This window comes from Marmota marmota, unplaced genomic scaffold, assembly GCF_001458135.2.
Source record: "Marmota marmota marmota unplaced genomic scaffold, marMar, whole genome shotgun sequence".
In the NCBI taxonomy this organism is placed as follows: Eukaryota; Metazoa; Chordata; class Mammalia; order Rodentia; family Sciuridae; genus Marmota; species Marmota marmota.
In genome coordinates this window covers 4856704-4871279 of record NW_025999977.1, presented here as the reverse complement: position 1 = coordinate 4871279, position 14576 = coordinate 4856704, and positions in this window count along the sequence as shown.

Genomic DNA, 14576 nt, shown 5'->3' with positions numbered 1-14576 from the left:
ACAATATTTCCTCCCAATCTGTGCCTTGTCTTTCATTTTCTTAGTGTCTTTTGAGAAGAGGTTGCTAATTTTGAAGAATTCCAACTCATCAATTCACTTTTCTTATTAATCATAAATTTGTTGTACTAAGAAACCTTTTTCTAACCTAAAGTTACAATGATTTTTTTTCTTCCTAGTTTTAGATTTTACGTTTAGAGTTATATCCAATTTAAGTTAATTTTTGTATGAGGTATGATACATAGGTCTTTTTCGGGACTTTGAAACTTTAATAAATAATATAATGACTAAAATAGAATTTTCCAGCCACTGTGGGGGTTAGTGGTGGCTATCCTACAGTACAGCAGCTTCCTGGTCATAGTGTTCCTTTCAGATATTATGACTTATGTTGAGAAATATAGACTTTGGTCTTTATCCCCAGTTCCTGAAACAGAGCTCCCAAGACTTTCATAAGTTCCAACTCCTTTGGAATTTGCTGGATGACAGGAGCATCTTTTGTTCTAATGAGATTATTCTGGGTGGTCACAGAAGGACCAAGCCAAGATTAGGAGCCTGGAATATTCAGCCCTGCACCCCATCTCCGGGAGGGAGAGAGGTGTAAAAATTTAGTAATTATCATGCCTATGTGATGAGGTCTCTGTAAAACCTTCTCTGAACTATGGGGTTTGGAAAGGTTCCAGATTGCCGAAGCTGTGGGGAGATGCCTGGAGAGGTCCGGAAGCTCTGGCAGTCCTTGCCCTATGCCTCTCTTCTATCTGGCTTCTTATCTGTATTGCTTGTTATTCACTCTATAATAAGCTGGTAAATGTAAATAAGTATTTTCCTGAGTGCTGTGAGCTGTCCTAGGAAACTAATGGAACCCAAGGAGGGAGTGATGGGAAATTTCAGTTAGCAGCCAAATCAGACAGAAGCTGTGGGTCACCAGACATCAGATGACATCTATAGTGGGGGACAGTCTTGAGGGACTGAGCCCTTAACCTGTGTGGTCTGACTTGAATGCCAAGTAGACAGTCTTAGAATTTAATTGAATGGATGTAGAGGACATCCAGCTGGTGTCCCCTGGAGAATTCCTTGCTGAATAGTGACAAAGCTTCATACATTTTGGTTCTCAGAGGCAAAGTGTGTTGTGTTGACTGTGTAAGAGAACAACAGGTATTTTGTTTTCCTGTTTAAGAAAACATTTAAAAAATTCTCAAACAAAATCCTGAACTAACAACAACAACAACAACATCAACAAAACATGTTCCTTAGAAACCAGTAAGAGATGATGAATATGCTTTTTTCTACCACACTTAAAAATTATTAAATAATCTAATCTCAGCAACTCTAGAGGCTGAGGCAGGAGAATCATAAGTTCAAGGTCCAGCCTCAGCAACTTAGGGACACTCTCAGTGACTTAGAGTCTCAAAAAATAAAGAGAGTGGAGATGTAGCTCAGTGGCAAAGTGTGCCTGGATTCAATCCCCAGTACCTAATAATAATAATAATAATAATAATAATAGATTTATTGATTTATTGCAGATACTGGACAAGAATGCAACTGACTGACAATTTTTTTTGCTTGTTTGAGGAGTTATATGAAGAAACCTAAACTTATGAACAGTATGATTTTTATTTAGCCCAGAATATTGTCTATTTGGCCTATCTTTCAATGCTGTTCTTTATGTATTTTTTTCTCTGGTTTCCAAGATGGAAAATATTTTTCCCCCTTACTATTATTTTACAATATTATGTTCTTATTGGGCAGAAATTTGTGATGGGGAGGAGTTAAATATGAGTTCTCAAAACATTCTGGATTTTTATTTATTTATTTTTGGTAATGGGGATCGAACCCCAGACTGTTTAAGCACTGAGCCACATCCCTAGCCCTTTTTAGATATTTTATTCCAGACAGAGTCTCGCTGAGTTGCTAAGTGCCTCACTAAGTTGCTGAGGCTGGCTTTGAACTCTCCATCCTCCTGCCTTAGCTTCCCAAACTGCTGGGATTGTAGGCATGTGCCACCATGCCCGGCCATTCTGGATTTTTCAATGCTTACAATTTAAGTTCACTTTTGTCTTTGTCACATTGTGTGCTGTGTTAATTTTGTAAAGATTCACACAGATAATGCTATGAGCACTTGAAAGTTATAGCATCAGAGAGAACAATGGCCTCAGCACCCAGAAGACATAGTTTCAATCCCAGCGTTGGCACTTAAGACTTTAGAGAGATTTTTGGTCTTTTTATATCTTAGTTTACCCTTTTGCAAAGTAGAGGTGATGATACATTCCTTAGATGCCCAGACCAGGTCTCTATAAGCTGAGCTCTATCAAGAAGGTTGTGGGAGTCAAGAAGAGACAGGTTTTGCATTCTCACAAGCATCCACTGAAGAGAGCTCTGGGCTGGATCGAGGGATGGAGAGGAGGCTTTCTCTGACTTTTGCTTTCCACCTGCTTTTCTGTAGTTGTGACAAAGTATGAGTCCCTCCCTGACTGCCTGCCTTTGCTGTTACCATGGTGATCCAGGTTCATTTTAGGAGTTTGTGACAGGACAGATTGTTTTGCAGTTTGTGAAATTTCACTCTCTAAAAATAAGGACCAGGCAGTCTCAGAGGCAGTGATAATATGGTGCCGGATTCTGTTTTGGATGCTGGGGATACAGCTGGCCTTATAATATATCATCCCATCACCAGGTAGAGTTCCAAGTTTCTGATCGGCAATCCAACTAGTAACACACAAAAGAACCGTCTAGCACTAAGTTATGGACAGATGGAAATAAGTCAGGGAAAACAACATGCAAACATCTTTAGTCTCATCAGTGGTCCAGCAACTACTTGCTGGGAATTCAAATATAGTTTGCCTGAACCAAGTTAAGATATATGTGACTCATCTGGAAACAGAAAACATACTGCTCTAATTTCCCACTTGTGTTTTTTATAGGTTTCCAGTAATGCCACCCAGGGTTTAAGTACCAATTTGTAGCTCTCCTAGTAAACCAGACAGCTAACTCATGGAAAATAATATCTGTCATTATACAAGAAAATGTCTTAAATGTTAAAACCCATTGAAACATTATAATTTATTGAACAATTACTTGACTATATTTCAGAGCATCTATATAGCATCTCTTAATTGGTGACCTAAAATACACACATTTTAGGCCTTTGCTAAGGTCTATAACCTCAAATGTTTTCTCAAGTTTTATTGTAAGCTCTGTGGCAAAAATTTATTTATATGGAGGATTGTTTAAAGGACATTCATATGAAGATGTGTGTCTGTATGTGTGTTTATCTGTATTTTCCAAGTTTAATTTTGCAGATGCTTAGAGAGTTTTTATATAGCTCTTATTGTCTTGACCCCATCAGAACAGGGCCATTTCCAAGTTGAGGTAAGAATTTACTTTCTTACCTTAGATTTGTTGAGAGACTTTAAGAAATGGTTATATAAAAATCTAAGATTAAATTTATTGTAGAGTTATTTTATTCAGTGCTATTCAGTGCCTTCTATATAAAATATGTAGCATAGCTGGGCATGGTGGTGCATACCTATAATTCCAGTGACTAGAGAGCTTGAGGCAGGAGGATTGCAAGTTCAAAGCCAGCCTCAGCAACTTAGTGAGGCCCTAAGAAACTTAGTGAGACCCTGTCTCAAAATTTAAAAAATGTAAAGAACTGGGGATGTGGTTCATTGGTTAAGCATACCTGTATTCAATCCTGTATCCCTCCCATCAAAAAAAGCAAACCCCCAAAAACAGTCAATAATTAAGAACTCATTAATTAAGAACTCATGGAAGCTTTGTTTGATTTTTGGGAAGTGAGTGTTGATGTAAATTTAATGATTCCTGTTGGCTGCCTACCAACACAGCCTAGAGGTGACTTTAAGCCAGGTATTGCGTGGGGCTTGCAGGCTCTGGAGTGAGGCACATCTGGGCAGAATCCCAGCTGTTACCTTTTTGAGCTGAGTTGCCTTGAGTAAGTTATTTAACATCTCTGTCCTTGCTGTCTCCTCAGTGAGGCAAAGATGATGATGATGAGGATGATAATAATAGCAGCTGCCTCCTTAAATTGAGAGGATTAAATGAGATTAAACATAAGTGTAGGGTTTAGCCTAATACCAACACACAGTAAACATTCTAAAACCATTAGCTCTTATTATTATTATGGATTTATGTCAATCAGGGTGTTAAGAAGCATGTCATTTTTAAAAAGGTTGACAGCATTTGGAAGATTAACACAAGTCTTAGATGCATTGACATCTGGTCTTCCTATGCAGAGGTGAATTTTTTTCCTCTTTGATTATGGTTCTTGAAATCCCAGAAACTAGGGATTTGGGGAGAAAAAAAAAAAATCAAACTATCCCAAATAAGCAAACACACAGTAATAACAGAATGTAGGTGAATCCTATTTAATTCATTGGAATTACAGGGTCCAGGCGTTGGACAAAAAGTTAGATGTTAGGTATGGCAGTATCCCCTCCTAAAGTTAGTTATTAACTATTTAAATAAACTCAGATATATTAAACTATGTCTGAGACTAAATTCTCTCTTAAACAAATGGGAAGTTTGCTTAAATCAGAATGAAAATATAGATATTATTTCTAAACTCTAGCATGTCAACATATTTCCAGAACCAAATCGTGATCTGACCTTTCGCTCGGTTTGAATTCCGTGTACAAGCAGCTTCTACCACTTGCAGGGCAAGGAGGGCGGGAGAGCTCCCATGGGGCGCCACACCCAGCTCGCGACTGCGCAGTCCAGCTGTCATCAGCCGAGAAACTGCCGCTGCTGCAAGGAGGAGCATGTGCTGACCTAGGAATAACAGCTCGGAGCTGATGATGTCAGTAACTTTTAAAATAGCTTATTTAAGAATCTTTTCAGTGACCTCAGCTACACTTAATACCACTTAGATCATCTGGACTTGAGCAGGAAATGTAAGAAGGAAGGGTGACAACTGGAACTCCAAGCAGCTGTATCCTAAGAAGCCCATTTTAGGAATGAACTTGTCTGAACAAGTTGAAGATTGAAGATCCCCTTGGTATCTAGTAACCATGATGCAGATATAGAACCCGTGTGTCCTCAGCTGCACAAGTCTGGGGAAAATCTAGCATCACCAGGACAGTTGCGTATGGTGTTTCTCAAGCTTTGTGTATACTTTCTGTGATAGCACCTTGAACCCTCTTCCTAGTCTTCTGTGTATTTTGGAGATTCTGAAGGGGATGACTCCTGTGGACCCAGACACAGTCCTATTATCACCGTGGGTTTCTTCTGTGGACCTTCTTTCTGTCCTGCAGCCCTTGTGTCCACTGCAGTGGGCAATGCCTGCTGAAGTTCTGTGCTTCCAGATTGCTGATGCCTGTTGTTTGAACTGAGAGCATGTCTCCCTCCTGGAGAGCCCCTCTAAAGGTGCTGCTGCTTGCAGAAGTGTAAGAGGGCTAAGTCCCCACAAAGCTGCACTTAGTAGTCCAGAGCCCTCAGGTGCTGACATCAACCCACAGTGCACTTTGGCAATTGTGGAATGATCTATTAATCGAACATCAAAACTATACCCTAAAATTCCTAGTACTGTATATGTTACCTTGAAATGCTTATGGACCATTAATTAAACATGCTCTTACTAAAAACTTGACAGTTTATTCCACAGCACCTAGATCATTACAGGACAAGAGAAGTTTTCAGTCTAATAAAAGGAGTTTGGTGCAAAATAAAACAAAACAAAAAGTCTTTAACTAATGCATTTTATGTTTTTCTCCCATTTATTTCTATTGCATGGCTTTTATTTTTCTACACATACTTCATAATTCATCTTAGTTACTTTTTATTTTGCACATTTAGATTTTTCCCTCATGTCTTGTTACTATAAATGAGCATCCTTATGGCTATTTTTTCACAACTATAAATTTTTCCTTGGGGAAAGCATTCTAAGTCAAAGGGTTTGTGTTTTTTAAGGTGTTTGATACCTATTGTCTGGTTGCTCTCTGAAATGGTGGGATCAACTTATATTTTCTACCATGCTCTTGTCAAGCCTGGGTGAATCACTAAAATAAATGTTTTTGTATATAAAAAATTATTTCAGTGATACGCATGTGTTATAACAAGTTCAAACAATATATAAGTGATTTAAGTACAAAGTGAAAGCCCTACTCCTTACTTTTCCACTCATGACCTGAAACTTTCGGTGTCATGTCAATAGTTTTGTATCCTGCCGGATGATCTTCTGTGCATGTGCAGATGGGATAAGGTGATTAGGACATTTTGGCTTCTACTTCAAATGTGTGAAAAGAAACCAGCTGAAATGCAAGATCACTGGTTTAATGAAAAACATTCATTCACCCTCTTTCATTTCCTCATTTGTTTTAGTCATTTCTGTACTGTTTGAAAGCTTACAAGTTGTTAGTATTAGGTTCATCTGTGAGGGATGCCAGTTGTTTTTCCCAAAACAATAAAAAGAAAATTTATCATCATGCCATATATGCATATTTCAGAATACTGTTTAGAAATTCAGTTGAAGATTTTTCTGTTGCTGTGTAGAGTTGATAATAAAGGATCACCCTATATCCTTTTGTCTAATCTGCAAAGAACAAGACTTCCATCCACTAGATTAGGAGTCAGAAAGCTAGTCCATGGGCCAAATCCAGCTTGACACCTGTTTTTGTATGTTGTGCAAACTAAGAACATCTTTAATATTTTTTTAACAGTTTAAAAAGAATATTTTGTGACACATGAAAATTATATGGAATCCAATTTCAATGCCCCCAAATAACGTTTCAGTCTGTAAGGGTTGCCAGTTGTTTCCCAAAACAATAAATGGTGAATTTATTATCATGCCATATATACACACTTCATATGCATATGAATGACAACCACACTCATTTATTTATGTATTCTTTGGTGACTATTATAATTTGGATCCTAAATGTCCCCCAAAGGCCCATGTGTTGAAGACTTGGTCCCAGAGTAGAACTATTGGGAGGTGGTAGAACTTAGTAGGAAGTTTTCAGTTCATTGGGGGTATGATTTGGAGGAGATTGTAGGACTCTCATCCCTTTCTCATTCTAGTCTTGCTTCCTGGTCATGAGATGAACAGTTTTGCTCTGCTGTGTGATCCCACCGTGATGTGCTATTTCTCCCCAGGCCCAAAGCAATCGAGTGAACCAATCATGGACAGAAACCTCCCTTACCTAAGGTATTTGTTATAGTAACTGGAAGCTGACTAACATAGTAGATTTGTGCTGTAATGGTAGAGTTTAGAACATCCCTCATGGCTCTGAGAATCTGAAATATGTACTAACTCTCCCTTTGCAGAAAAAGTACATCAACCCCCGATTTAAATTTCCTTCCTTCTTTCCTTCCTCCCTTCCTTCCTTTCTTTAAGTGCCAGGGACACTTAACCACTGAGCCACATCCTCAGCCCTTTTTATATTTTATTTACAGATAAAGTCTCGCTGAGTTGCTTTAGGGCTTCAATAACTTGCTGAGGCTGGCTTTAAAGTTGTGATCCTCCTACCTCAGCCTCCTCAGTTGCTGGGATTACAGGCATATATCACCGCCCCCAACTTGATTTAGATTTTCAAATGAAAAAGCTCCACTACTCAGCAGAAAACTCCACTACTTTAAATAAGAGGAATGATTCCATGGTGGATATTGAAAGGGAATCAGAGATTTGAGGTGCAGTTCATAAGTGGACTCTTGAAAACTGAGTGGACATTTAGAAGAATCAATGGTTCATTCTGGAATGAGCAAGTGTGGGAAGTAGATGGTCCTTGGGATGAATAGTTGGATTGTCTCACAGCATGCATTTAAAATTTTGGAAGTTACTAGGATGTTGTTCTGCAAAGGTGATTTTACTATTTAATATACTTACTAACAGTAAATGGGAGTGCCCTTGGATTCTCACTAATTCGAAAAAAAATTTCAAATCTGATGGGAAACAAATAGTACACTCTCATTGTTTTAAGTTGCATTTCTTTTATTACTAGTAAGGTGGGGATTTTTCTTCTTTGGTCACTTTATGAAATGCTTTTTCATGTTGTTAACCCAGTGTTTTCTTGGATCATCTTTTTCTACTAGATTTGTAGGAACTCCTCATATATTATAAATAGTAACTTTTTGTATTTGACACTTATTTCAAATGTTTTTTCAGGCTGCCATTTATGCTTTAACTTCTAAAAAACTAATACTAGCACTAAGCACTAATACTGTTTACTAAGCACTTACTATGTACTAGACACTCAGCCAAGAGCTGTACATATATTCATAGCAACTTGTTGATGTTGGCACTACTTTTATTCTATTGTTACAAATATGGAAATTGAGTCACAGAAAAACCAAATAACTTGCCCAAGGTCATATGGCTAAGAAAAAAACGGAACTGGGATTAGAACCCAGTGGCAGGCTCCTCATGACTTTTCCATACTATGTTCCACAAGTGTTACTCAACATCTCATTTGATCTTATTTTTGGCACCAGGGATTGAAACCAGGGGTGCTTAAACACTGAAGCACATCCCCAGTCCTTTTTATTTTCCATTTGAGACAGGGTCTCCCTAAGTTGCTTAGGGACTCACTAAATTGCTGAGGCTGGCCTAGAACTTGCAATCCTCCTGCTCAGTCTTCCTAGCTGATGGGATTTTAGGTGAGCACCACTGCACCCAGTTTTATTTAATCTTTACAACAACAGTCCTAGAAGTGGATACCATTGTTATTCATGTTTAACTGATGAGGAAACTGAGATGCAGGGAGGTACAGTTAAGTGGTAGAACTGCAATTTGAACACAAGTCTGCATTCAAAATCCATTTCCTTTTCCATATTACAATTCCCAGGCATTTTTCTTTTACTTAAGGACCTTTCCTGAAAGGAGGAGGTCTCAGCTGGGTTGGCTGAGCTGAGATGGGCTTGAGAACAATTGGTTAGGAAATGCTGGAGTCACAGAATTTTGTCCAGGTCTCCTAAACTCCTTTGAAGATTTCACAGTATTCTGATTGTGCTTATTTAGGATATTCCTTTTTTCCATTCCCAACCACACAAGCATCACAGTGTGATATGACGTTATTGCATTATTGGCCATTCTCTAATGGGACATGAATCTAGAATGCTTGCATCTCGTAGTATCTCTTTCGCCTTGCTCTGGACCACATCCTGCCCTACCCACTTCTGCTTTTACAAACAAGTTGATGTGAATGGGGGAGGGTGGTGCTAAAATAAACTAGCTCTGTGACAGGAGACTTTCTGTATTATGGGGCAGCCTTCCAGAAAATTTACCTTCTGGTGGGAACTGGCCATGAGATGAAAAAAAAAAAAAGCGTATGGTGAGGAGATGGAACAACCAGTGGGTGGGGTCTTCATTCTTAGTACCTCGGATTTGCATAATGATACCAAAATGCTTAGACTCAATCTGTTATATGAGAGATTAATAAATGAACGTTGTTTAAGCCTCTGTTTTATTTTTATATGTCACCTACATGCAAAGAATACAGAAAGATGTTCAACTGTACTAGTAATCAGAAAATATAAAAAAAAAACCCATGAGATATTATTTTACATTCACTAGATTGGGAAAAATTAAAAAGTCTGACAATGCAAATAGTTGACAGAAATATGGAATAACTAGAATTCCACTAATGAGAAAATAAATTTGTAAGTTTTGTAAAGTGATTTAATTTGTCTTATAAAATATGATCCAGTAATTCCAGTCCTCAGTATATCCCCAACATCAATGAGTACACATATGTAAAAAAAAAGACACATACCAAATGTTCTTAGGATCACTATACAACTAAATAAGTGGAAATAACTGCTAATATCTAGTAGCAGGAGAATTATAAGTTCAGATGTATTCATATCACAGAACGTTAATCAGAAGTTATGAATGCACACACAAATATATGCCTCAACCTGGGTGAACCTTCAAATTATAATATTGAGTGATAAAAGCAACTTGCAGAAGAGTGTATATGATATACACTGTTTCTAGGTCTTGTGCAGTATATTCTTTTCATTCTCTGAGATTACTACTTACAATAATTAATCTTTTTTGTCTTGCTCCTTGCATTATTCTTTTCCCACAGTCCTTTTAGGCTTGCTAATTTGTTTTCATTTCAGCACTTTTCTTCCTATGTCTGGCTATATTTTGATGTCATTCATATTCAGAAATAAGGCACAGAAAGTCTGCTTATGCTTGGGTGAAACATATCAACTTATGTTGTTCTTAGTGGTTGATGGAGCAGAGAACTGGCAGTTTCGTTGGCAGTCTCCTCAACGTCCACGGTCATTTCCCCAGAGAGGAATCCTCCAGTCATCTTGCAGATGGGTGTCAGCCCACCTGCCAACAGGCTGTGCCCAAGTAGAGGGCAAGAGCTTGCTCTCACGGCTTGGTATGCAAACAATATCCCTGTTTTCAGAAAGTACTCTATTTTCATTCTCAGCTGTGATGGTTTACTCAGAATCCTCCTTGTCTTTCTTATTAAATCTCTCTCAAATGAGCAGTTCTCAAAGTGTGATCCACAGGCCTTTGAAGGGTCTCTCAAACCTTTTCAGTGGTCTATGATGTCAAAACTATCTTTCTAATAATACTTAGAGGTTATTTGCCTTTTAAACTGCATTGACCTTTGCCTTGATGGTGCAAAAATAATGGTAACACTGCTGGCACCTTAGCATGAATCAAAACAGTTAGTGCATTTTCTACCATGATCTAGCCAGGGTGAAAATATGAAGGAGGAGAAGGAGAAAGAGAAGGAAGGAGGAGGAGAAGGAGGAGGATAGGGAGGAGAAGAAAGAGGAAGAGGAGAGGAGGAGGAGGAGGGGAGGAGGAGGAGAAAGAGAGGGGAGAGGAAGAGGAAAGAAAGAAATACAATATATTTAGGAATGTCCCTGATAAAGACGTTGAAGTAACCAATTTTACCAAATCTTTGTCCTTCAGTACAGTCTTTTTAATATTCTGCAAGGAAAAAATATTTGTATGATTCTTGGAGTTGTGAGCTGAACTAGTCGCTTTTTTGAGGAAACATAATTTTTACTTGAAAGACAGATTGGCAAGCTATTTATTCAGATATGCATATTTGGCAGACATTTTCTTGTAGAATGATTACAACGACCCTGTCACTTCAGAGAAAATGATATTTGTTGCCTATGACATAATCCAAAACTTTCAAGTGAAAATTGCACTTGTAGCTGTGACTATTATCTTGACAGTTTCTCAACACTTTAGGACTATTTTGATGAGTTCAGTGACAGCATTTTAAAAATGCAATTTAGACGTATTTTAGGATAAACTGTCACACTTGAAAAATCTGAATGTCTTGGTGAACCAATATTTTCCAAATCACCAATGCATTATGCTGTCAAATTGTGCAGGAGTAAAAAGTCTACTCAAAATGCAAGTTAGACCAATAATTTCAATGTAAGGGAGTATCAAAAGTTTATTAATATGGGGGCTGGGGCTGTAGCTCAGTGGCAGAGTACTTGCCTAGCATGTGTGAGGCAGTGGGTTCTATCCTTAGCACCACATAAAAATAAACAAATAAAATAAAGGCATGCTGTCCATACACAAGTACAAAATTTTTTTAAAAAAGTTTATTGATATGACTTCAAATTTTATATTACAACTAACTTTGAAGAAACTATGAGTTTTGGTGTTGTAAGAAATATATATACAATTTTCTAAAAATACTCTTAAGACTGATCCTTTTTCCATATCTATGTGAGGTTGTATTTTCTTCAACTAAGTAATGTATCACAACAGTTTAAACACAGAAGCAGCATGAGAATGTAATGCTGTTTTTTTTTTTTTTTGGGGGGGGGGTGTACCGGGGATTGAACTCAGGGAAACTGGACCACTGGGCCACATCCCCAGCCCTATTTTGTATTTTATTTAGAGGCAGGGTCTCACTGAGTTGCTTGGTGCCTCGCTTTTGCTGAGTCTGGCTTTGAACTTGAGATCCTCCTGCCTCAACCTCCTGAGCTGCTGGGATTAGAGGTGTGAGCCATGGTGCCAAGCTTGGGATGCTGTTTTAATAAGCTAGGTATTGAAGAGCTTGGAAAAAATATAAAATAGTATTTCTCATCATGGATTTTATTTTATTTTTTTCAGTACTGGGGATTGAACCCAGGGCCTTGTGCATGTCAGGTACTGAGCCACACCTCCATCCCTGATGTTTGTCTTGGAAAACAAAACAGTTTTTATAGTTTAGTATTGTAGCTCATTTGATAAAGATCACATATGAGGTAGAGTAGCTCCAAGATTAACAAATATTTTCTTAGGCCAGTCAGTGGAAGAGTGCAGAAAAGATGTGTATCTACAACCTGAGATGTATTAGAGATGATGGCAAGAATTCTTAACCCAACGCCACTAATAAATACAAAAAATTAATATTTATCCGTCACATATTATATACCAGGCAGTATGAGCACATCATCTATATTATTTGCAAAACATTTTTCATTAAGAAATGTTTTTTGTTAAGCCAATCCCCCCAAATCAAAGGCCGAATGTTTTTTCTGATAAGCAGATTTTGATCCCTCGTGGGGGGTGGTAGGGAAGAATGGAGGAATTTGGATTGTTCAAAGGGTAGTGACGGGAGGGCTGGGGCTGTGGGGATGGGAAGGATGGTAGAATGAGACAGACATTATTACCCTACATACATGTATGATTACACTACTGGGGTGACTCTGCACCATGTACAGCCAGAGGAATGAGAAGTTGTGCTCCATTTGTATACAATGTGTCAAAATGCATTCTACTGTAATATATAATTAGAACAAATTTTAAAAAAAAGAAAAGAAAAAAAAAAACAGAAGAGAGACCAGTAGAATAGAAGAAGGGGATCAGGGGGAGGGACAGGAGAGAAAGGGGAGGTATTGGGAAATGAAATTGATCAAATCATACTGATTTATTATGTGCACGTATGAATATATTATAACAAATCCAACTGTTATGTATAATTATAATGTGCCAATAAAAAGGGAAAAAAGATGTTACTTGTGCTATCAAGTGATGGGGTTATTATTGTTATTATTATTTTTTAAAGAGAGAGAGAGAATTTTTTTAATATTTATATTTTTAGGTTTCGGTGGACACAACATCTTTTTTTTTTTAATTTTTATGTGGGGCTGAGGATCGAACCCAGCGCCCCACGCATGCCAGGCGAGCTCGCTACTGCTTGAGCCACATATTATTGTTATTTTTAATCAAGTGAATAACTTTAATTTCTGATTTTAATTTTCAGTTGGTAAATGTCAATATAAAGAATCCACCTAAAACAAAGCTCTTTGGGGTCCTTGGTAACTTTTTTTTTTTTTTTAGTTATAGATGGACACAATATCTTTGTGGTGCTGAGGATTGAACCCAGTGCCTCACCCATGTGAGGCAAGTGCTCTACTACTGAGCCACAATCCCAGTCCCCTTGGTAACTTTTGAAGGCTCATAATCCGCTTGAATCAAATGTATGAAATATGATATGTCAAGAGCTTTGTAATGTTTTGAACAACTAATATTTAAAAAAAAATTTAAAAAAGGCTAAAAGTATGTGAGAATCATTGCTCTCTGAAGTCAGCCTCCCAATCTCTACATGGTGGAAACGGGCAGTTACTGGGCCGTGCTGGCTGGGAGGGAGTGGGGCTGTACCTCGTCCATAAATACATTTACTTTTGACTGCAGCCCATATTCTGGGTTTCAGGAAACAGGCTTCTCACTGACTTCACATTCTACAAATAATTAGTTACTTTGATAAATTTTTTGGTAATAACTTATAAACCTCCAGTCTCTCTCTCTCTTTCTCTCTCTCTCTCTCTCTCTCTTCTCTCTCTCTCTCTCTCTTTCTCTAAGTGTATGGGTATTTGCTTGCCAAATCCTTAAACACTTGAAAATGTCTTTTTGAATCTTCGAATATATATGACCAATGGACTGTGAGTCTGGGAAAATTTTTGTAGCTAGTTTTCTGATTCATCAATATGGCTTTCCACAACTTCCATCCGTTCTTTTTTTGAACTATTATTGAACTTGTAAAGTGTTAAATTGGATCTTGGAGATTTGCCAGAAGCTCCAAAGCCAGAAGGATCCCACTGGTGTCAAAAACGTATACATTCTGAGGAAGATTCTAGACCAGGGCCAGTACACATTTTCTATAAAAGGAATGAGAATAAATATTTTAGGCTTTGTGAGTCATATGATTTCTGTCAGGACTACTTAACTCTTCCTTTCTGGTGTGAAAATGGCCATAGACAATCTGGCAATGAATGAGTGTGGCTGTCCTCCAAGAAAATTTTATTTATGGCATGAAAGTGTGAATTTCATGTAATTTTTGTGTGTCACAAATATTATCCCTTTTTGATTTGGAAAACCATTTTAAAAGACAGAACCATTCTTTACTCATGGACCCTACCAAGACAGGTGAGGAGGGATATGTGACCTACAGTTTGGTGACCCCTGTGAGATCATTCACCATTCCCATAGGACTTGCATAACAAGTAAGCAGGTTCTACTAGCTTCTGTCAATCATAGGGCTCCTGCTGCACCCTGAGGTTGGGAAGGTAGGAAGAGGATTTCTTTGGAATCTGGTCATTGTGTTTTCAACCCTATAGCTCTGCATGGGTGGGGGGTGGGGGAGCACAGG